This window comes from Arvicanthis niloticus, chromosome 7, assembly GCF_011762505.2.
Source record: "Arvicanthis niloticus isolate mArvNil1 chromosome 7, mArvNil1.pat.X, whole genome shotgun sequence".
NCBI classification, from domain to species: domain Eukaryota; kingdom Metazoa; phylum Chordata; class Mammalia; order Rodentia; family Muridae; genus Arvicanthis; species Arvicanthis niloticus.
The window spans coordinates 8,830,462-8,851,529 of NC_047664.1; the positions used below are offsets into that span (position 1 = coordinate 8,830,462).

At 43.9% G+C, this 21,068-nt stretch overlaps 1 protein-coding gene across 1 annotated transcript in view; it reads right to left on the minus strand.

Annotated features, from left to right (window-relative positions):
* The window catches only part of Tmod3 (tropomodulin 3), a 56,471-nt gene extending 43,973 nt beyond the window's left edge, over window positions 1-12,498 (minus strand). Inside the window, exon 1 of the mRNA XM_034508989.2 lies at window positions 12,331-12,498. The gene's annotated coding sequence lies outside the window, so the exon portion shown is untranslated. The remainder of the gene's footprint in view (window positions 1-12,330) is intronic.
* Window positions 12,499-21,068: the final 8,570 nt, after the last annotated feature.

Consider the following 21,068-nt stretch of genomic DNA (forward strand, 5'->3'; position numbering starts at 1 on the left):
AAGAGGGCTTTGATGTAAAGAACCATGAACTACCCAACAGACCTGGTAAGAGGCTCCCATGTTTATTTAGTATTAGTGAGGCGGTGGCTTCACTCCTCACAACCACAAAAGGAAGAACAGAGAACAAGAAAAAATAATTCTAGATCAGAAAATACTTCACAGTCCATAAAAGCAATAGCCAACCCTTACTCATATGACGTGATCACATAATCTCTCAAGTTCCCCAGTTTTTGACTAAAGGCTGTGAGAGTCTCAAACTGGGACTGGGGCCAGTTTGGGGATATTTTTTTCCTCAAGATCTTTCCCTAAGGAAATATTAACAGAAACAACCTCCCAGACTCCACATCTCTAAAAATTAACTGAAAAACAAGCAACAGCATCACACACACAACATCCTTATCTCCGGACCTTGCTCCTTCCTCGGCAAGGTTCCAGGAACTGACGCAATCCTGGATCTCATGAGGCGGAAGGAGGCAGGCCCTCACAGAGTCTTTCCCAGGCTGCAGACAGGCCAGCTCTGCTTTGCTGCATCTCAGGCACTGAAGCACTCTTTAACACCACACGCCTGTACTTAGGAATGTTCTTGTTTGTCAGGTGATTTTGATGAACTAAAGATCACTGGGCAGGGGTCTCAGAGACTTCTCACCTTGCTGTTTTCCTTGTTTCCTGGAGGGTTAGTGTACACATCTCTACAAGTCCTCACCCATCTCCAGATTTCTCCATCCTATCCAAACTCCTCACAATTTAAGTCCAGCTCAAATCTGTTCTTTCTCCTTCAACCACCTGGTCTTTGCTCTCCTCAGAGTCACCACTCAGCAGAACTATTAGCCCTACTACGTGCCATCGAGTCATGTGTCCTGGGCCTTAGCTAGTATGGATGCCTGCCTGTAAAGGCATTTCCTACACACCTCAGACACACAGCATACTTGTGATTTTTAGGGGTCACCAATGGTTATTACTCTAATTAATTTCAAAAGTCTGGGTATACAGGAAGCTTAGTTATCACGAATTAATTTTTAGATTAAGGGGAAACTTTCTTTCTCCTTCTGTCCTGTCCCTCCCTTCCTTCCTTCCTTCCTTCCTAGATCCTTCCTTCCTTCCTTCTTTCCTTCTTTCCCTCCCGTGTGTGTGCATGTGTCAACACAACACCTCTGTGGAAGTCAGAGGACAGCTTTTGGCAGTTAGCTCTCTCCTTTCACCATGTGGGTATCAAGGATTGAACTTACATTGCCAGGCTTGGTAGCAAGGGTCTTTACTTTCCGGGCCATCGAGACTGGCACAGAGGCACTCATAGATTATAAAAGATACAAGACTAGAATTTTGTCACATACCTTGATGCCTTATGGCATTAAAAAAAAGTAATCAGTGATTGAGCTGGAGTAACATGTGCTATTTTCAAGTCTGTACTGGAAGTTTCACCACAAAAATACATAAAATCTTTATAACAAAGTGCAAATTTCTTGTGATATTAGAATAGAAGAGGTCATTTTAAGAGGTCATATTAAAATACTCACTATAAGCTGGGCATAGTGGTGCATACCTTTAATCCTAGCACTTGAAAGACAGATCTGAGTTTGAGACCAGCCTGGTCTATAGAATAAGTCTCAGGATAGCCAGGGCCACACAGAGAAACCCTGTCTTGAATACAAAACAAAAACACAACAAAAACCCTCACTATAATGTAGCCTTGAAAAATACATATACCCAGGATTGGGGGGCAGGGGGAACAGTAGAGACAAGCTGATCAATGGGCATTAAGTTACAGTTACACAAGTCGAAGAAGTCCTGGTGTGTTGTGGCAAAATGGTGTAACCACAGATAACACATAATACATTTAAAACACCCAAAGAAGAGATTTTGACAGTGCTCACCATTAGGAAATGCTAAATGTTTGAGGAGATGAACTTAACCTGATTTGGACAGTAAGTAATACATAATGTAAGTATATATTCCTACTATAATATTAGTATGATATGCATACTTTTATGTTTGTATACATTAGTTCATGTATACTTAAAAAGCATAGTCACATACAACACAAACAAAGTAAAACCATGTAAAATGATTAAAATAATGAGAACCATACAGTTGGTGGAGGTGGTTTCTGGGAAGAAGAAGTGGGAGGGAACAGAGGTGGAAAGAAAAACAAATCAACATGAAGGCCTGGGGACAGCTGACGAAAGCAGAGCTGAGGAAAGAAGGGAAGTCTCGGAAACTGTGGGGATTGGCCAAGAAGTGGGTACAGGGGCTGCCTTGGCACGGACTCTTTAAAAGTAGGATAAAGGACATCTTTCTTTCATAGTCAGAGAACTCAAAGACTCACACAGAAGTAAAAAGCCACTTGGAAAAGAAGTAAGGCTGCTGAAAGGTAAGCAAAGGCAGGAGACAGAAGTTCAACATACAGCTAAAACTCATAATCACAACTGTAATTATTATTATTTTAAGTGACAGATTGAAACTGCCTGTGCTTCAATTATGTCATTGGAAAATACTTCAAAATTTGTTTTTATTATCAGTGTGTGTGTGTGTGTGTGTGTGTGTGTGTGTGTGTGTGTCTGTAAGCACAGGTACCTCTGTGGCATGACATGCACGCGGAGATGAGAAGGCAGCATTGGGAGACAGTTATCAGGCTAACCCAGCAAGCACTTTACCTGCCAGGGCATCTCATCTCAGCTTGAAGCCCCACCTCTTTACTCGAGCCTCTCAGATTGATAAGGGACCATACGCTATACTTCACAACAATGAAGAAAAAGATGAATACATTTCACTTGCATATATTTTATATGCAAACTTCTTTAACACTGACACAAGAATAATAGTACATAATGTACAATATAAAACATAGTAACATATTAATAGTAATATCCTGAATAACATTAATATTTATAATATATAATATATTATATAGTTATATATAATATAATTATATTAATTTATACTACTAATAATGTCTCTGAGCCTCAGAGAGAAAACAGAGCCTGCCCAAGACTATATACTTCTCAGTGAATGTAAGATTTAAAGTTCCTATTTTCCCACAATCTCATACTATTTCTATAAAACATTCAATGTCTATCATAGTCACTAATAGTTACTAATTTCAACAATTTCTATCATGTCACTAATACTTCACATTAACAGAAGTTAACTAAAGTGACTGAGACTCAGCCACAGCTGGGTAAAAGAGAAGAAAAACAAAGTAAAACAAAACATGTAAAGCAATTTAATATATTTACAAAAACCTTTAAACCCCAGAAAGTAATTGCATATTACAGTACAAATATTATGCCAAAGGCAACATTATACCAAGAGGCTGGAGAGGTGGTTCAGTGGTTAGAGCACTTGCTATTTTTGCAGATGACCTGAACTTGATTCTCAGGACCCATGCTGGACAGCTCTCACCCTGTTAGCTCCAGGCCTCCAAGGGCATGCACTCATGTGCATAGGCACAACAAAATAAATGTCCTTTCTGTTCTTTCAGCCTAAGCAGGGCAGATCAAATCTAATTTGGATAGCTGGGAGACAAAACTGCAGCTTGAAAGATCATGTATCACCAAATCTGGAGATAACTCCATAAATCAGGAAGAGTCGCATTTAAACGGAGCCAAAAGGCCTGGAGAGATGATGGTTCAGCAGCTAATGAAATCAAGGTTACTGAGAGCAAGTCACAGCTGGGGATAAAAGAGAAGGAAAAATAAAGTAAAACAAACATGCAAAGCAATTTAATATATTTACAAAAATGTTTAAACCCCTTTAAAGGGCCCCGGCTACTCTTGCAGAGAACCTGGGTTTGGATCCTGGAACACAAATAGCACCTTACAACCTCCTGTAACTCCATCTTCAGAGGATCCACTGCTCTCCTGTGGCCTCCACACATAGCAGGCACATACATGGTGCACACACACTGATGCAGGCAAACACTCTTACACATGGACAGTGGTTTGTGCATACAATCCCAGCCCTCAGAATTGCCTCTGAAATGGAGGCAAGCCTGGGCTAAAATGATAGACCCTACATCTTAAAGCCAAAAAAACAAGTTGAGGCTTTAGAGAAACCTATGTCACGAAAAAGCAGAAAATGCCAGTCTTTAGGGAAAAGGGCTGCATAAGGAAGGGGGAGGCCAGACATTAGCCGTAGAGTCAGGATTTAAGACAACTCCAAAAAAACTTAATAGTCAAGATAAATTATGTTATAATTTCTATTAAAAAAAAATAGTAATATCCTAGAGTGGAGAAGAAGCACAGAAAAGAGCCAAAGAGACCCCAAGCAAGCCACATAGCCAGGAAGCTGGCATGGGGGTGGGCTTCTTTCTCAGAGGCCATTTTAAATCCCAGCTGGAGTTCATTCTGGCAGCTCAGTGGTTTTGTAATAATAATTCACGGCAATCCCAGCCCCAGCACCACAGCCAGCAAGCCTAAGTGGTTTGTGTTCCCTCAGACCTAAGAGCCTGATGGAGACCATCTATTTGGGAAAATGAAACACAACATAAAGCTACTTTAAAAATCAAGGCAATACATAATTAGCAGTTCAAATTCATGGGCCTGACAATTAGTGCTGCCAAAGTTCCAAGATAACTGTGGGTGGTCAGAAACAGGCAGATTCAGCCAGCAGAGGGAGAAAAGCACAGTGTAAGCAAAAGATCAAAGCCTAGCTAAAAGGCAGCAGGGACTGGAGCCAGGGGAAGGAAAGGAAGAAACAAGTAGAGAGAAAAAAGGCAGATTAAAAAAACGAGTTCATGGAACCTGCAAGGTGGTTCAGGGGGTGCAGACATCTGCTGCCTGATCACCTGAGTTTGATCCCTGGAAGGAGAAAACAGACACCTGAAGATTAAGTCATCCTCTGACCTCCACAAGTGTATCGAGGGACACACACAAACAAACAAATAAATGTAGAAAAGAATTTTAAGACCATCCAGGGCTACATAGGGAGACACTGTTTCAAAGCAGGACAAAAAGGAATTGGAGAGATGACTCAGTACCTAGGAGTGCATACTGTTTGGACTGGGGACCTGAGTTCAGTTCCCAGTTCTCATGGTCAGCTACTCAGTCACATCTAACTCCAGTGCCAAGGCACCTGACGATCTCTTCTGGACTCAGAGGGGGATCTGCACCTAGATGAGCGTTCTCTCTCTTTCTCTCTCTCTCTCTCTCTCTCTCTCTCTCTCTCTTCTGTCTCTCGCTCTCTCCCTCTTGAGCGTTCTCTCTCTCTCTGTCTCTCTCCCTCTTGAGCGTTCTCTCTCTCTGTCTCTCTCATTCTTGAGCGTTCTCTCTCTGTGTCTCTCTCCCTCTTGAGCGTTCTCTCTCTGTCTCTGTCTCTCTCTCTTGAGCGTTCTCTCTCTCTCTCTCTTCTGTCTCTCGCTCTCTCCCTCTTGAGCATTCTCTCTCTCTGTCTCTCTCCCTCTTGAGCGTTCTCTCTCTCTGTCTCTCTCCCTCTTGAGCGTTCTCTCTCTCTGTCTCTCTGTCTCTCTCCCTCTTGAGCGTTCTCTCTCTGTCTCTCTCATTCTTGAGTGTTCTCTCTCTGTGTCTCTGTCTCTCTCCCTCTTGAGCGTTCTCTCTCTGTCTCTGTCTCTCTCTCTTGAGCGTTCTCTCTCTCTAACAAGAACAAAAAACAACAAAAACGATCAGTCCAGTCTCCATGCTTTTCTACTTTCCACCCTAAGATCACATAGTTTTACTACAACCTAAAATATCCTGTCCCCCTGTGTGTTCAAATATTTTTATATTCTTCAGAGACCAGTAGAAACAACACTTCCTTGAAGGCAGTTCCCTAGTGTCCTAATCAGAAGACAGGGGCCAAACTTAAAGTTTAGACTTGGGGGTGGGGGACTGTGCAAATGAGTAAGGTTTCTTCTGCAGCCAGTGGGAAGCAGAGGCTGACTGTAGTAACAAACTACATCCAGGAATTCACCGAGGGGTGTCTGCTGGAGGTGAAACCACAATGCTGTGTCTCAGCCCTGTCCCCTGCATGTTTTGTGGTTTATGGCAATAACTGTATACTTTAGGGCAAACTGCAGGAAAAAAAAATGAGGAGTGGGGAATGGGGGTCAGGGGCTAACTCTGAAACCTTTAAACTGTATGAAATCGTGCTATCTTTGCCCAAGGCGAGGGCTGACCGAATGGTACACACATTTAATTTGAGCCTGACTTGATATATACATAGTAGAAGGGCATTCTTCCTTTTGCAGCTATGTGCACCAAAGGAATATTCCTCAACAATTCCTCATTAGTTATAACAAAACACCCAGAAAACCAAAATCTCTAGCTTTGTAATTTTACATATGGGAATCCAGAGTGTGCAATTATTAGTAAAAGAATCCTGCTCAATAAGGAACTTATTATTCAGTAAGTTAAGGCCTAAAACTATTTTACTTACAAGTCTATACTCTTATTAAATGATATGAACTTTTCAAACATATAACACTGATTAAAAAAAAACAACAAAAACTCTAAAAGTTTCAGGAAGAGTATAAAAATCAGGATCTCTCTTTCTGTTTCTCTCTCTCTCTCTCTCTCTCTCTCTCTCTCTCTCTCTCCCTCCCTCCCTCCCTCCCTCCCTCCCTCCCTCTGAAACAGCATACCTTTTTTACAGTGTCCACTATCCCTGAATTTGTGATCTTCCTGCCTCAGACTCCCTGGACCAGAGGCATGCTCCACTACTCCAACATACTCTTAGTACATTTAACATGCAGCCAGGTGTGATGGGCCATGCCTGTATCTCAACAGGAGAGAGAATCAGGAGGATGCTGTGAGTTCCAGGCCATCCAGAAACACATAAAAGGCCCTCTCTAAAAACTTTAAAAATTGCCTGGCCATGGCCCTCTGAGCATCCTGTCCACTGTGCCCTCACTTCTCTTGGTTTATCTTCTGTTCATTTTCCTCACATGCTCTTCAGCAAAGGGTTATTTCTATCAGTAACCTTATTTCGTAAGTTTGTGTGTGTGTGTTTGGGTTCCTTCCCTAGAGAGTGGATGTAGGTATTTGAGCATAAATACCCTAGGGAGCATATATTTTTACAGGTCACAAAAGATCACACCTATCAAGAAAACTTAATAGTATTTTAGTAATTCTCTCTCGTGTGCACAAGGGTTGAGCTGAGGATACAGAAGAGTTGGTGAGCGCCTGTCCAACACACACAAAACCCTGGGTTTGATTGGTAGTACATGCCATGCCTATAATCCTAACACTTGGGAGAAAAAGGCAAGAGAATCAAAAATTCAAAGTCACCGTCAGCTACATAGGCTACAAAGAAACCCTGTTTTTAAAAAAAGAAAAACCAAAGTCAGCAAGATGGTCCAGTGAGGTCAGGGCAGCTGTTACCAAGCCGGATGACCTAAACTCAATTTCTGGGACACACCAGCTAGAGGGGCATAACAGATCCTACGGGCTCTCCTCTGACCTCCACACAAGGACCATGATGCACATCAAAGACACATACAAAATAAATAAATGTAATTTAAAAAGGAAAAAAGGAACAAAGCCAGACATGGTGGCTAACCCTATAATACCAGCACGTCAAAGCCCGAGACCCTTCTGCCACAATTAAAGAGCCTAGGCTACACAGTAAGTTCCGGGCCAAGCCTGAACTACAGTGACCTCTAACAACAACAAACAGAACAAGTGAAAGAAGCCAGTCACAAAGGATCACTTGTTATGTGATTCAACTTATATCAAGTCTCCAGAGACTTATTGCGCGTGAGAAAAGGTCATTTTTGAAACATAGTTGAGTCTGAGGCCAGCCTAGGGTGTATGAGACCCTGTAAAGAAGCCAGAGTATCTTGATAGCCTTAAGGATAGGTCAATTTTTCTTGCTCAGGATGGAAGAAACATGAATCATAAAAAGAGCAGCATTCCACTTCAAGCTATGGCTCAGCAGGTAAAGGCACTGGCCACCAAGCTTGATGATTTCAGTGAAATTCCCTGGATCCACGGGCTAGAGAGAACTGACTCTCGCAGATCGTCCTGTGACCTCCACACACACACCGTCGTAATACCTGGGTAGACACACACACACACACACACACACACACACACACACAATAAATAGATAAATAAATGTAAAGATTCTATTTTCAAGATACAGGGTAATGATTTTGTTTCAAAAGAAATTTTAGAGTGCCATAGTGCACACACTTTCAACTATTACCACTTTGGATTAGGAAATCCTTCATTTCCACTAAGTGTCAAAACAAAACGAACGGACAGAGGTGTGTGGGGATGACTCAGCTGGTGCTCACCATGCAAGCACAGGACCAGAGTTTTGATTCCCCAGCAGCCACGGAAGTCAGGTGGTGTGTGTGCTTATAATCCCTGAGCTGCGGAAGAGGAGATAGGAGGATCCCGGGGCTCAGTGATCGACTAGTCAGCCTGACTTGAGCTCAGGGAGCTCCAAGCTCAGTAAGAAACATTGTCTTAGACAGTAGATAAAGTAGAACCTGGCTTGGTGGTACATATCCCTAATCCCAGTACTCAGGAGGCAAAAGCAGGAGGATCTATGTGAGTCTGAGGCCAGCCTGGTCTATATATTCCAGCCTGGGCTGTGTAGAGAGACCTTGTCTTCAACAAGTCACCGGCTTCCACACAAAATGTGAGTGTATATATACATACATATATATCCAATAATGGATTCAGGCAGACACAAAAACGTATGCTCGGATTTAAACTCTTTTTATAATTAGCAAGCAGAATTTGACTACAATTTTAATATCTAACAAGTTATTGGACCATCACAAATTAAATAATATTTCTGTTTTCTATACTGTTTTCCTTTCAATATAATTTCACACTTAAGACCTTAAATGATCTGAGAAGAGCAAGTGTAATCAAATGTCAACAAGTGGGTCAATGACCAGTACCACACACGCTTCAGTTACAATTACAGCCTGCACAATAATGCCCTCCTGGACTCTTCAAATCAAGAAACCCGAGAAGGGTGTGGCGGTTTACGTTCCTGACTCCAGCCCTTGGGAGGCTGAGTGGAGAAGGCTGCTTGCACAGCCTGTGCAAACAAGTGGTGCAAAGTGAGTTCCAGGTCAGACTGGGCTACAAAGTAAAACCCGTCTCAAATGAAACAAAGATTCCTGAGTGGCACAAGCTCATAATCCTGGCACTCTGGGAGTGAAGGCAGCAAGTCCATGATTCAAGCTTAAACAATGACAGCAGAGTACAGACTGACTCGGGACACTACTAAAAACCATCTTCTCCCACTGTGTCCACCTCATCTTCCTCTGTCTCTTCCCCTTTCATCTTTCCCCTCCCTCTGTTGATCTCTAACCCAGGTATGCGGTACCTGCAAACACAACCTTACTAATCACAGTGCTTGGAGCTAGCTCATTTCCCTGTGCTCTACTCATCTTACGTTCCAAGTAAACGTACATTATACTGTGCTCCGCACTGATACACTACACACTCCAACACAACAGGAAGGGAAGGCCTGGGAGAACGGACGGGAGCATGTGGAGACAGACTGACTTCATTTGTTCCCTCTTGGACACACAACTACCATGTGTTTTTACTCCCTCCAAAGTGCTCTGAAGCAGGACATAGGCATAGTTCCAAAGAAAGCAAGCTTCCAAACAGGAATCCTATCTTACACATCACCAACTCCAGAGTCTAGGACAGAGTAAGATACATACTTGCTGAATTAGCTAATTACTGTAAACGTGAACACACACAACTGAGGATGGAAGAAAAGAGGAAGAAGGCTGAGAAGGAAAGAGAAGCTGGCCCAGTGGCACCCACCTGTAATCCCAGCACTCAGGCTGTGGAGGCAGATCGGGAGTTCAAGGCTAGCTTTGGGGACATGATAAACTGGAGGTCTGTGGAGGCTATGTGAGACCCTGTCGCAAACAATTTTTTTTGATTGAAAATTAGACAAGTCCTGTATACGTATCTGATATACAATTATCAGCACCCACCTTAAAAGAACCACTATAAGCATCTTAAAACATCTTTTTAAAATTATCTTCCCGCCGGGCAGTGGTGGCGCACGCCTTTAATCCCAGCACTTGGGAGGCAGAGGCAGGTGGATTTCTGAGTTCAAGGCCTGCCTGGTCTACAGAGTGAGTTCCAGGACAGCCAGGGCTACACAGAGAACTACACAGAGAAACCCTGTCTCGAACCCCCCCCCCAAAAAAAATTATCTTCCCATCTTGGTTTTCAAAGTGTAACTTCTACTTAAAATATGCCAATTTTAAACTCCACTTCAAAATGAACAGGCATGGTCGTGCTTTATGTCCGTTAAGTGTGAAAAGTGTTGCCCCTACATGGTGTAGGCCCTTAGGTTCTTTCTGTTGTACTGAACCTGTTGTTTAAATAAGCCAGTTGCTGGGAGTTGCAAATTATCTTTTTGCTTTTGTGGTGCTGGGATTGAACCTAGGTCCTTACACATGCTAGGCAAGCCCTTAATTATTGAGCTATAGCTCCAGCCTGAAAAAAAAATGTTATCAGGATTGTGATGGGATGTGACCTAAAAGCATATATCAGGTAAAGCATGACCTAATGGCCTACCACAAAGATGAAAGAAAATTCAGCTACAGGGCAGTAATATCCTCAAGAAGACACCTTTGGTCATTCCTGTCTAGCACAGGGATTGGAATGAATACATATAGCCAAGATTTCCCAAATAAATTAATTTTTTTTAATAATAATAGGGATATGGTTCAGTGGATATGATCCAAGAGGACATGACATCAACTTCCAGGCTTCCGCATGCACGTTCACACGTGTGAGCGCATGCACACGTGAGCGCAGGCACGCGCAGGGACACACACACACACACACACACACACACACACACACACCATAGAAGGCTAGGTTAATCATGGGTTACCTGGCTACCACCAATTTCATTCTAAGATAAACTACAAATGCTGATTGGTGCAAGGCAAGGGCGTTCTAAGACCGGAATACAATGGATTGCACATGGAGAGCCAGAGATGGGATTCAGTGCTCTTACCTTCTGAGCCTTCTCTCCCGGCCCTACTGTCAGCTCTTAATACATTATAGAGATGGCCAGACTCGATGGCCCCATTCCAGTACTGGGAAGCTGAGGCTTAAAGGCCAGACTGGGCAACACAGTGAGACGGGCTCAAAATATCAAAAAGAGATATATGTATGCATAAAATGTGTGAACTAGGACTAGGAAGAGAACTAGGAAAAAGGAGTCTGAGAAAAGCTATATTCTTCTGAAATAATGACATGTCAATTGATTAACCAACTTAATACACCCCCCCAAAAAAAAACTATTCTGAAAATTTTTCAGTAAAAGAAACATGAACTGCACTAAAATGTCAGAAACCAAAGAAGGCTGCACATAGCCAGCAAATCTCCACAGGCTCATTTCCTGTTTAAGTATGACCTCCTGGGATAAGTTTTACTGCAGAGTTCATTACCAAATAGATGACTATCTTCTTCTTTTTTTTTTTTTTTTTTTTTTAAGAGAAGCAAAGGTCAAGTTGGGAATGTGATTCTTAGAAGACAAGAGAGAAATGGGGGGAGGTTAGGGACAGTAGAAAGGGAACGGGCGGGTGGATTTGAAAGGGGAAAGGGGACTCAAACACCAACGAGAAGACGAGAAAACAGAAAGGGTGGGGGGGGGGAGGAGAGACGAGAAAGAAAAGGAAAGTAAAAATTGGGGCCGTTTCCCATTTCTGTTTGTAATCAGGATGCAGGCTTGTGGAGGAAACGCATCAACTTCTGTAAGCGAAGATACAACGACGCAGTCACGTCCTCAAAACAAACCCGCATCAGCTTTACAGCCGGCCCCAGCTGCGTTGCACGGGAGCCCGAAATTTATTCTAAGGCAGAGCAGAGCAGATATGGCCAATGCAAGACACCAGATTTCAATCACAAAAAGGGTGTGTCCCAAGTTTTGTGGGTTTCCTCCCAACCAACAACAGCCAGGCAGCTAGATGATGGTTGGGGTGGAGGGGCGGCGGGGCAAGGCGCTTCCCAGACAGCTTCCCAGCCACTCCGGTTCCGGAGCACTGGCCAGTCCCAAACCCGACGGCCAAATCCCAAATCTTAGACAGTCCCAGACTTGAGGAGGTCGGTCCCGAACACTAGGTGGCGGGTCTCGAACTCCAATCGGCCGGTCCTGAACCCCAGCTGGTTGGCTGCAAGTGACTCACCCACAGCCCAGAGCCTGCGTGCCTGGCCGCGGGCGACACCCGGCACACCTCGCCGTCCCGGAACGGCCCGGCTCTCTCCGCTCTCTAGCGAGGCCCGCGGGCAAGGCGCGGGAAGCACAGGCGCTCCCTTCTCAGTCGCCCAGGCCGGAGCGACCCGCTGCCGCGCCCGTCGACGGACTTCCTGAAAAGCACCGTGCTGAACTCACCTGTCTGGCCGCCGTCCCACTGCACAGTCCGCAAGGTCTGAATCGCTCTTCCCTGCGCCCACACTCCGCGGTGCCTCAAGTTCAGGGAGTTGCCGAAACCCTCCCGCCAGCTGCCCCTAAACCCGACCGCGCTGTCTGTATTGCTGGTTCACCCCCCTCACTGTCCCCGCCCTTGCGCGTGCGTACTCTTGGGACAGACTGTATGCTGGGAGTTGTAGTTTGAGGGAGAAGGGCGCGGCTCCATACATGTGGACCCGGTCCTTTAAAAAGGGAAGGGTGTTATAACAGGCTACAGATACCAGGACTAGGCTGAGAAAAATGCTTTCTGCTCCTGTATATACTTGCCCGCGACCCTCTGGAAAGCAGTAAGCCTGTCTAGGGGCTTTTTTTTTTTTTTTTTTTGTAATAGGTTTCCTTCTTGCACGGTGGACCTTTTGTAAAAAGACACATACTACAGAGCTATGCTTTTCTTAGTCCCTTGGTTACTAATGGGAAAGCATAATGTAAAAGCCTTTCAGCTTTTCAAACGTTTCATGGAAGACAGATAAAAGCTAAGAGACTGGGATTGTAGCTCAGTTGGTAGAGTGCTTACTCAAGCACACACAAAGCCCTAGATTTAATTCCAGACAATGTATAAACTGGATGTGGCGTTACATGCTTGTAAGCCCAAATCTCAGCACTTGACGCAGAGGGAAGTTTATCAGCCAGTTTGGGATACATGAGGTTTTGTTTTGTTTTGTTTTTACCAATTTATGGCAGAAAAGGTCATAAATTACACCGGGTGTGGCGCCTCTAACATAAACAGCAGAGTAAAAGTGAGAAGCAGAGATAGACTTCATTAATGCACACACCTAGGAAAGGTTCAGATAAAGGAGCCAATAAGCCCACATGAGCTTTAGATTCAAGCAGAAGAACTGGGGCAAGAAGCATTCTTGTACATATAATTGAGCAATCCTGGTCACGATGTGTCCTGGCTGGTCATTCTTTCAGTCTGGTTTTGCAAGTTGGTCCAAAGAGTCCCTTTCACCTGAGGGAAGAATGTCATTCTCAGAAGATAACTGCTCATGTTCCAAGAGGCATCCTCTCCACCCTGGATGGGATGCCCTCATCTGGAAGGTGACCTGACGATTTTCATGGAATCCAAGGTGACCTCAGGTGCCTTTGGGGAGTAATTGTAAAAGCTGACTATATGATGTTTCTGATATTTTATTTTTATGCCTTTATCCCTAAAGAGCAATAAGTCCTTGAAAGGTGAACATGCCTATGTGCAAGGGTAACTAGGCAACCCAAAACAGGAAGGCAGACACAAAACAAAAACAGAGATGCTAGGTGTTATACTGCCTGCTTTAGTTATCTTATGGGTCCAAGCAAGCCAGTGCTTTTTAACAGATGCCGTTTCTAACTGCCTGGTATATAGCACTTGCCCCATTTACCTGCTCCATCCCATCCTCCCATTCCAACATCATGTTCTACAACAGGCAGTCCGATTGGGTTAATGTGAGTGAGAATAAATAGCAGAAGCAACTAGTCAAAGGAGGGAAAAGAGGAGATGAAATTAGGGAGGGGAAGATGGCCCTGGAGGACCGTTTAATGATGTCCTGCGATCATAATGGTCATCATCAGCGTGGGCATCAGCACGGGCATCAGCACGGGCATCAGCACGGACATCAGCACGGGCATCAGCGTGGGCATCAGCGTGGACATCAGCACGGACATCAGCACGGACATCAGCACGGACATCAGCACGGGCATCAGCACGGGCATCAGCGTGGGCATCAGCACGGACACCAGCACGGACACCAGCACGGACACCAGCACGGACACCAGCACGGGCATCAGCACGGGCATCAGCGTGGACATCAGCATGGACACCAGCACGGACATCAGCACGGACACCAGCATGGACACCAGCACGGACATCAGCACGGACATCAGCACGGGCATCAGCGTGGGCATCAGCATGGGCATCAGCACGGACATCATCAGCGTGGGCATCAGCACAGACATCAGCACGGGCATCAGCACGGACATCAGCATCAGCACGGACATCAGCACGGGTATCAGCGTGGGCATCAGCACGGACATCAGTGTGGGCATCAGCACGGGCAAGAATAGTGTCCTATCTTGATAACTTAAAAAAAAAAAAACAACAACAACAGCCCGGTAGAGGACTGGAGAGCATGCTTGAGGTACATTCCAGCCACACCCAGAATAGGGAGTCTCCTAATGGTTAGTTTCTCCTGGCATCTATTTCTAGCATCTATTTCTTCCTCTCAGGGCGGGAGTACCCCTGGTTAAGTAAACACCATGGAATTTTGTGCAACTGACACTCACTGAATATCACTGATGATCTGAAATCTCTCTCTCTCTCTCTCTCTCTCTCTCTCTCTCTCTCTCTCTCTCTCTTTCTCCTCTCTTCTCTCCTCTCTCTTCTCTCCTCCCATTTTCTCTCTCTCCTCTTTTCTTTTTTCCTCCTTTCTTCCTGTCTCTCTCTATATTTTTCCTTTGTTTATTCATTTGAGACAAGGTCTTGCTACATAGGTCTACAAGGTCTGGCTGCCCTGATACTCCCTATTAGACCAGACTGGCCAAAAAGAAACTTTCTCTCTCAGCCTCCTCAGGGCTAGGATTACAGGTGTGCACCACCTACCTGGCTAAGGGAAGTCTCTTGTAAATTAAAATATTCAGGAGTTTGTTTCTGAAAGAGTTTTCCTGCAGTGCTCATATTCAATGAATATTTATTGAATATCCAATATATTGAATATTTATGCATATCAAGCATGGACCAGCATTTGTAATATCTCATGGAACTTTGAAACAACCTTATTAAGAGAAAATTAACATACTCAGGTTTTAAACATGAAAATAAAAAAATGAAGAATTGAGAAAGTTAATGTGCATAAAGTCAAATGGCCAGTTACTAATTATAGATCTGAAAATGAAGCACATACTCACTAAATTCTAGTGTAACTTTTAAACTGCTGGTTAGACTGACATGACTCCTAGATCTCAAATTTTTTGAAATACGACGATCTGTGGCCAGGCTTAAAGAACATGAAAACACTTCTTCAAGAAATTCCAGAAGAGATAGCATTTTGAATGGCTAGATATTTTGAATTCTTTGACAGGTCATGGGTATGATATTTTAAAACAAAACAAAAACCTGATTTACTGTTGATGTTTATGTATGTGTGACTGCATGTTTATATGTACCATGTATGTACATGTGTCTCATGAAGGCCAGAAGAGGATTGTGGATCCCCTAGAACTGGAGTTGTAAATACTTGGGAACAGCCAAATGTGGGTGCTAGGAACTGGACCCATGCTCTGCAAGAGTAGTACATGCTCGTAACGGCTGAACCATCTCTCCAGCCCATTTTGTATGTCTTTTTTTTTTTTTTTTTTTTTTTTTTTGAGAAAATGTCTCATGTAGCTCAGAGTGGACTCCAAATTCATTATGTAACTGAGGCTGGCCTTGAACTATCGCTCCTCCTGATCTCACTTCTCAGATCCCAGAATTACTGTCATGAACTACACATCTGGCTCCTTTGACGGTTCTGTACTCACTCTCATTAGTATCCTGGTTATTCTGCTCTGAAAAAAGAATGTAGGCTGGTTCTCTCCTTCCATCATTCCAGGAATTTAATTCACGTCATCAGGCTTTGGACTCTATAGCCAGCCAACCAGCCTGGCTCAGTGAGCTCCAGGGCAGGCAGCAGTAGGCATGGAGGGCTGGAGAAGTGGCTTAGTGCTAAAAGCAGGGGGCTCAATGCCCTCTGCTGGCCTCCACAGGCACGTGCACATGTGTGAGATACACACACACTCAGGCACACAGAAACACGAATAAATCCTTCCTTCCTTCCTTCCTTCCTTCCTTCCTTCCTTCCTTCCTTCCTTCTTAAAGATGACATTTGATGGGCAGTGGTGGCAAACACCTTTAATCCCAGCACTTGGGAGTCAGAGGCAGGAGGTTCAAGGCCAACCTGGTGGAAAGTGTGAGTTCCAAGACAGCCAGGGCTACACAGTGAGCCCCTGTTTTAAACACACACCACCAGACACCTCAACAAAAAGACGGCATCTGAGGGGTATTCAAGGTTGTCCCTTGACACATGCGCACGCGCGCACACACACACACACACACACACACACACACACACACACACGGCAGAATGAAAGTGATTAATAAGCTGATACTGCAATTCTAGGTCTTCGTTGTAAGCCCTCATTAGTGTTATCTTCCTGCCTCCAGCCAGAGCAGCTCATAAAGCCTGTGCCATACTGAATCACCACAAGCAAATTAATACCAGCGGCAATTTGCTCATTATTAAAAGGTTCCTTTGAAAAACAAAAACAAACAAACAAACAAACAAAAAGATTAATTTGCTGTTGGGGACCGCACTAGGCCTGGGCCAACCCACGTTTGGGTGGTCACACACCTTTAATCTCACGCGCCTTTAATCTCAAGGTATCTAAACCAAGTCTCTCTGGCAGCCAAGTGCAGCATCTGCAGTTTGGGAATATATACAAACAGAACCTCTTCCCCAGATAAGCACTGGATCTGGCCCATTCCAGGTTCCAGTTAATGGGTCTTTCCAGAGGACTGTTGCAAAATTCTTTTTGGTATCAGGATGCCAGAATCTATCTGCAGCAGATTTTCCTTCAGAATCCAAATTTTAAAAATTTAAAATGAAGAGTACATGATGAAGGATATTTCTGGGGGATCCCTTGGTAGGGTACCATTCCCCCTTTTTAATTTTTTCAAATTGACATTTAATGGTTTGATGTGCCCTTTCTACCATACCTTGGCCCTGTGGATTATATGGAATACCCGTTTTATGTAGTATTCCCAATCTTTCACAAAATTGGTGGAAACTGGAGCTTGTATAACCTGGGCCATTGTCAGTTTTTAATCTGTTTAGGCACACTCAATACAGCGATTGTAGCAAGCATATGAGCAATCACATGCTTGCTTGCTTCTCCAGTTTGTAATGTTGCATAAATGAAACCACTGTATGTGTCTACACATACATGTATATATTTTTGCTTGCCAAATTCATTATAATGAGTAACATCCATTTGCCAGATACTGTTTGGTATCAGTCCCTTTGGATTTACACCCAAATGAGGAACTGGTAAAAGTTTAACACATGATTGACATTGTTTGACAATTTGTCTAGCTTGTTCTCTGGTAATTTTAAACATCCCTTTTAAAGTTTTAGAATTAAAGTGATGTAACTCATGAGCCTTTATGGCCTGATCCAAATTAGATTTCTGATTTGATAAAGTCACTGCAACTATACAAGTAGCTAGTTCTGCCTTGGTATTTCCTTCAGAGAGAGGACCTGGTAGCCCTGGCTAACCTGGAACTCACTCTGTAGACCAGGCTGGCCTTGAACTCAGAAATCCACCAGCCTCTGCCTCCCAAGTGCTGGGATTAAAGGCGTGAGCCACTACTGCCTGGCTTAATCCAAATTAGATAATCCCTTCTTCACTTTTTCCTAATCCTTTCCCTGGGGGAAAATCCAGGGTTTATCATTTGAGCTGTGATTACTTCATTAGGGCTGCACATACTCAGTCCCAACTGGGATAACAGATCTCTTCCCCAGAGATTAATGGGAAGGCCTGAGATGACATAGGGTTGTATATTTGTGAGGAGCCGAATTCGCCATTAAAAGATGGCGCAGGCTTCTGCTTCCTGGTTCTTCACGGAAGCTTTACTTGAGAATGCGCCTGCGCATGGCGCGAAAACCGAGTATGACAATTGGATGAGAGATTTGAGCCAATGAGGGATCTGCACGTCTCACAAAGCTCTATTTAAGCAGCGGGCTTTCTGAGCTCGGCGTCCTTCCCCTTTTCACCATCATGAGAGCTGTTCAATAAATGCTGTCAGAAGAATCCTGAGTGTGGCGTGCTCCTTATCGTCGAGGTAGCCTGCTACAAGTGGAACCGAAACCTGGGATGAAGTCGAACGTCTCGGGGTTTTGACCAGTCACGAAGGACCCTGTTGGCTCGAAGAGGATTCAGAACTGATGGCGCGGAGAGTCTAGACGCTTTTCTGCAAGGAACTCCAGTAAGCGGGATACAGTGGAAGACACCCTGCGCTGGAGAACCAGTCGACTGACAGAGCTGGCTGAATTCGGAAGTGAAACAAAGGTGATTGCATAGTAACAAAAACGGGGCAAGAAATAAGTAAATAGAAACAGATGAAAAAGGTTTTAAAGATGCAAGGAGTAAATTGCAGGCCGCTCTGAGTCAAGAGAGCCAAACAGATAGGTAAAGGTTATAATAACGAAAATGGGGCAAGAAATAAGTGAGTAAAAACAGATGAAAAAGGCTTTAAAGACTCGAGGAATAAATAGAAGGCTGCTCTAGGCCGAGAGATAAGCAGAATGATAATGTTAATTGATTTAACTTTCAAAATGGGTGTGATTCTGAGTTGTATAATATTTTTCTGGATAAAAACTCAATGTAAAGGTTTTTCTGGTTACTGGCTTAAGGAAAGGCTGATTTGGAAAAAGTTTTTCTATGTGTTTTCTGAAGAGGTCATTAAGGTAGTAATTATGTCTTCCAGAATTATATGGATCAGACATGACAGAGGTAGGCCTCCAGAACACTAGATTTTAGAGAATCAAAATAATTATCTTGATACTAAACCTTGTTTTGAGATTTGTATATTGCAGAATACACAGCTTTGGAGAATGAATCTTATCACCTGCATGTTCACCGATGCCCTGGACTTCCAGCTGGATGCAGTTAAGACAGACTTCAGATGCTTTCAATTTACCCTTCCCCTCATTCCTCTTCTAAAAGTCAATGCCCATGTTCAGCTTGAAGAAGTTAATGAGGAGTCAGCGCCCCAATTCCCTGGACTTGGGGACTGAGGTGGTTAATATTAGGCTGTCTTAATCTGTATAATTGTTACTAAGCTGATGCAAAATTCAAGGATTTCATTGGTATAAATTTGTGGGTACAAGGCTTAGACCTTTCACTTCTCCAACAGGGGAAGTTGTGTGTTGCCTTAAAGAGTGTTGCTTTTATATCAACGGTTTAGATATTAAGTCTCTTGTCTCTCGGGTTCATGCTGTTCAAACTGATGGCTTTGGTATGGAAAGCGGCTAGATCAACTTTGCAGCCATCTGGAACCATATACCCTGATGAAAGACTTGGTTTTCAAAAGCCTATAACAGCTGAAGCACACTCTGATAAATATATTGTTTATCCCACATAGCTTGTTTTGCTGTTTAGTGACCTCAGCTGTATGGTGCACGTGGTAAAGTGTTTTCACCTGTGTTCTCCTGCTTGTGTATATAAATACCTCCATTCAATATGAAAATTTTACTCGGGTAGCTAACCTTTCAAGAATCTTATCTCAGCAGCTATTACAGAATTGGACGGCTGATTTTGATGAGACCATGCAACGATTGCGGATTGCTATCGTCCAGATCAATTCTACTCGCTTGGATTTCTCCTTGACCCAGGGACTCTCCTCATGGATCTCTTCGGTTTTTTCTTAAGGAATGGGTGGAGGTAGGGTTATTTGGCTGCATGATCTTTGGGGGAGTGCTGCTTACCCTCTGGTTGCTCTGTAAATTCAAACAACAACATCAAAAGGATAAGGTGGTGATCACACAAGCATTGCTTGCCGTGGAGCAGGGAACATCCCCTCAAGCCTGGTTGAATCTGCTTAAACAATGAGACACCATCACTTAACAGGATATCCTGAGGGCTCGTGTTCCCATTGCACCAGGTATCCTAGTGGTGGTCCTCCACACTTCCCAGGGCTCAGGTTCCCATTGCACGGGATAAAAGGTGTGGAGGGTCTCGTACTGTTTAACTGCCTTGAACGCCTATCGGTAGAACGGTGGGCTAGATTGGCAACCTAACAGTCTTCGATTGTTGTTGCAGTTTAATAAGGAAGGGGGAGATGTGAGGAGCCGAATTCGCCATTAAAAGATGGCGCAGGCTTCTGCTTCCTGGTTCTTCACAGAAGCTTTACTTGAGAATGCGCCTGCGCATGGCGCGAAAACCGAGTATGACAATTGGATGAGACTGTGCGCTACATATATTTCCTGTATTTCCTTCTTTATCTTTCCACGTTAGCACCTTAGAGCTTTGTAGTGGATTTTGACTTTGGCCAATACCCCTTAAATTGGTTAAGGTTGGGGTCAGAGGCCAGGTAGCAGGCCAATCACTTTGTTTTAGGATAGTCACATCAGCTCCTGTGTCAACCAAGCCTTGTAATGCCTTTCCATCTAGCCAAATTGTCATCATAGGTTTTTGTTTAACTATAGGCTGTACCCAGTATACATCAGAGGAACCAAAACCTTGATCCCCTCTTTTAGGATTCTTATATTTGTGATTAGTAGGGTACAATGGAAGTAACAATAGTTGAGCTATCCTCTTTCCTGTAGGAATGGTGACTATATTCTGAATTGCCTGTGCCATTACTTTAATCTCACCCTGATAATCATTACCTATAACTCCAAGAAAAATTTGTAGTCCCTGCATAGTAGTACTGCTTCTTCCCACTATCAGGCCAAACACATTTGGATAGAGCGGTCCAAACACTCCAGTGGGTAAGGCCTGAGGTCCCATTTCTGGGGTTAATACTGTGTGGGTGGCAGAACTGAGGTCTAGTCCTGCGCTTCCTGGTGTTGCTCGACTAAGTTCAGAAAGGGATTGGTGTTTGCTGGTAGGACACTGACTGCTCCATAAGCCTGTTTTGGCTTGCGTAGGTT